At 34.6% G+C, this 4,064-nt stretch overlaps 1 non-coding gene across 1 annotated transcript; it reads left to right on the top strand.

Moving 5' to 3' along the window:
• The first annotated feature begins 1,161 nt into the window (after nucleotides 1-1,161).
• On the top strand, nucleotides 1,162-1,269 carry LOC112768156 (small nucleolar RNA R71). The gene has a single exon (XR_003185594.1). It is a non-coding gene; the product is annotated as a small nucleolar RNA R71 (small nucleolar RNA).
• The last annotated feature ends 2,795 nt before the right edge of the window (nucleotides 1,270-4,064 follow it).

The following is a 4,064-nucleotide window of genomic DNA, read 5'->3' as shown; positions in this document are numbered from 1 at the left end:
TTCAAAGAGCATGGTGCCTATGGTACAAGGTATTATGAACTTTCCAGGATCCTGTTTCTTCTGAGGCAATGTCAGTTGATCCAGATCACTTAGTTCATTGGTGAACAAGGGAGGTTCATCTTCCCAAGTCTCAATACCAAATAATTTCGCATCCAGCTTCATGATTGTACCAAGGAACTTGGTAGCTTGCTCTTCAGTGACATCCTCATTCTCTTCAGAAGAGGAATACTCATCAGAGCTCATGAAGGGCATAAGGAGGTTCAATGGAATCTCTATGGTCTCTAGATGAGCCTCAGATTCCTTTGGTTCCTTAGAGGGAAACTCCTTATTGATCATTGGACGTCCCAGGAGGTCTTCCTCACTGGGATTCACGTCCTCCTCTCCCTCTTTGGGTTCGGCCATTTTGGTAATATCAATGGCCTTGCACTCTCTCTTTGGATTTTCTTTTGTATTACTTGGGAGAGTACTGGGAGGGATTTCAGTGATCTTCTTACTCAGCTGGCCCACTTGTGTCTCCAAATTTCTAATGGAGGACCTTGTTTCATTCATGAAACTCACAGTGGCCTTAGATAGATCAGAGACTAAGTTTGCTAAGCTAGATGGATTCTGCTCAGAATTCTCTGTCTGTTGCTGAGTGGATGATGGAAAAGGTTTACTATTGTTAAACCTATTTCTTCCACCATTATTAAAGCCTTGTTAAGGCTTTTGATCCTTCCATGAGAAATTTGGATGATTTCTCCATGATGAGTTATAGGTGTTTCCATAAGGTTCACCTAAGTAATTCACCTCTGCTATTGCAGGGTTCTCAGGATCATAAGCTTCTTCTTCAGAAGATGCCTCTTGAGTACTGTTGGATGCAGCTTGTATTCCATTCAGACTCTGAGAAATCATATTGACTTGCTGAGTCAATATTTTGTTCTGAGCCAATATGGCATTCAGAGTATCAATTTCAAGAACTCCCTTCTTCATAGGCGTCCCATTATTCACAGGATTCCTCTCAGAAGTGTACATGAACTGGTTATTAGCAACCATGTCAATGAGTTCTTGAGCTTCTACAGGCGTTTTCTTTAGGTGAATGGATCCACCTGCAGAAGTATCCAATGACATCTTTGATAGCTCAGCTAAACCATCATAGAATATATCCAGGATGGTCCATTCTGAAAGCATGTCAGAAGGACACTTTTTGGTCAGCTGCTTGTATCTTTCCCAAGCTTCATAGAGGGATTCACCTTCTTTCTGTCTGAAGGTTTGAACATCCACTCTAAGCTTGCTCAGCTTTTGAGGAGGAAAGAACTTGGCTAAGAAAGCCGTGACCAGCTTATCCCAAGAGTTCAGGCTATCTTTAGGTTGAGAGTCCAACCATACTCTAGCTCTGTCTCTTACAGCAAAAGGGAAAAGCATGAGCCTGTAGACTTCAGGATCTACTCCATTAGTCTTAACAGTATCACAGATCTGCAAGAATTCAGTTAAGAACTAAAAAGGATCTTCAGATGGAAGTCCATGAAACTTGCAGTTTTGTTGCATCAGAGAAACTAGCTGAGGTTTCAACTCAAAATTGTTTGCTCCAATGGTAGGGATGGATATGCTTCTTCCATGTAAATTGGAATTTGGTGCAGTAAAGTCACCAAGAATTCTCCTCGCATTATTGTTGTTGGGTTCGGCTGCCATCTCCTTTACTTGTTCGAAATTTTCAATAAGGTTGTCTCTGGATTGTTGTAATTTAGCTTCTCTTAGTTTCCTCTTCAGAGTCCTTTCAGGTTCTGGATCAGCTTCAACAAGAATGCCTTTTTCTTTGTTCCTGCTCATAAGAAAGAGAAGAGAACAAGAAAAGAAGAGGAATCCTCTATGTCACAGTAAAGAGGTTCCTTATTGTTAGTAGAAAAAGAAAAGGAATAGGGGTGAAGAAGAATGAAGAATCCAAACACAAGGGTAAGGATAGGAGCAGTGAATTGAGATGAGGAGATGTTAGTAGATAAATAAATAAATAGAATAAGATGGGAGAGGGAGAGTTTTCGAAAATAATTTTTTGAAAAAGAGTTAGTGATTTTCGAAAATAGTTTTTGAAAAAGGTTAGTAATTTTCGAAAATTAAAATCCAAAATTAAAATAATTAGTTAATTAAAAAGAAATTTTGAAAAAGAGGGAGATATTTTCGAACATTAGAGAGAGAGAGTTAGTTAGGTAGTTTTGAAAAAGGTAAGAAACAAACAAAAAGTTAGTTAGTTAGTTGAAACAAATTTTGAAAATCAATTTTGAAAAGATAAGAAGATAAGAAGTTAGAAAAGATATTTTGAAATCAACTTTTTGAAAAAGATATGATGAGAAGATATTTTTGAAAAGATATGATTGAAATTAGTTTTGAAAAAGATTTGATTTTTAAAATCACAATTAATAACTTGATTCACAAGAAATCACAAGATATGATTCTAGAACTTAAAGTTTGAATCTTTCTTAACAAGTAAGTAACAAACTTGCAATTTTTGAATCAAAACATTAATTGGTGATGTTATTTTCGAAAATTATGTGATAAAGATAAGAAAAAGATTTTTGAAAAACATTTTTATACTTTTCGAAAATAACTAAGAAAAATGAAAAAGATTTTATTTTTGAAAAAGATTTTGAAAAAGATGAGATTTTTAAATTGAAAATTTGATTTGACTCATAAAAACAACTAGATTTTTAAAAATTTTTGAAAAAGTCAAATCTAATTTTCGAAATTTTAAGAGAGAAAAAGGGAAAGATATTTTTTTGATTTTTGAATTTTTAATGATGGGGGAGAGAAACATGAAAATGATGCAATGCATGAGAATTTTAGATCAAAACATGTGATGCATGCAAGAATGCTATGAATGTCAAGATGAACACCAAGAACACTATGAAGATCATGATGAACATCAAGAACATACTTTTGAAATATTTAATGCAAAGAAAATATGCAAGACACCAAACTTAGAAATCTTTAATGCTTAGGCACTAAGAATTCAAGAATGCATATGAAAAACACCATACAACACAAAACAAGAAAGCATCAAGATCAAACAAGAAGACTTACCAAGAACAACTTGAAGATCATGAAGAACACCATGAATGCATGAATTTTCGAAAAATGCAAGATGAATATGCAATTGACACCAAGCTTATAACATGACACATGACTCAAACAAGAAACACAAAATTTTTTTTTTTATTTTTTATGATTTTCTAATTTTTTTGGATTTTTTCAAAAATTATTTTGAAAAAGGAAAATAAGGATTCCAAAATTTTTAATATGAATTCCAGGAATCTTATGCTCTTTAGTCTAAAGCTCCAATCAAAGGGTCAGGCATGGCTTAATAGCCAGCCAAGCTTTAGTATGTAATTACATGCATCAGCTAATTTGCTAAGAAAGACAAAGAAGCTCTTCTCTTGAGTATAAGTGAAACCTCAGTCCAAAAGAATTTAGACATGGCTTTACAGCCAGCCAGGCTTCGACATGCTTTATGAAACACTAGAATTCATTCTTAAAAACTCTGAAGAAAAATATATTTTTGAAAACATTTTTATTTTAAAAAATTTTTCGAAAACAAAGGAGAGATTTTTGAAAGATTTTTGAAAACTTTTTGAAAACAAAATAAGAAGAAAATTACCTAATCTGAGCAACAGGATGAACCGTCAATTGTCCAAACTCGAACAATCCCCAGCAACGGCGCCAAAAACTTGGTGCACGAAATTGTGATCTCTGGTAATGGCTCCAAAGGCTTGGTGCTCTAATCTCAATTCATAATTTGTCATAACTTCGATACAACTAACCAGCAAGTGCACTGGGTCGTCCAAGTAATAAACCTTATGTGAGTAAGGGTCGATCCAACGGAGATTGTTGGTATGAAGCAAGCTATGGTCACCTTGTAAATCTCAGTCAGGCGGATATAAAATAGTTATGAAGTTTTCGAAAATAGATAATATAATAAGGATAGAAATACTTATGTAAATCATTGGTAAGAATTTCAGATAAGTGCAAAGAGATGCTTTCGTTCCTCTGAACCTCTGTTTTCCTGCTGTCTACATCCAATCAGTCTTACTCCTTTC

Source organism: Arachis hypogaea, chromosome 17, assembly GCF_003086295.3.
Source record: "Arachis hypogaea cultivar Tifrunner chromosome 17, arahy.Tifrunner.gnm2.J5K5, whole genome shotgun sequence".
NCBI classification, from domain to species: Eukaryota; Viridiplantae; Streptophyta; class Magnoliopsida; order Fabales; family Fabaceae; genus Arachis; species Arachis hypogaea.
This window is presented reverse-complemented; position numbering and strand designations above follow the sequence as displayed.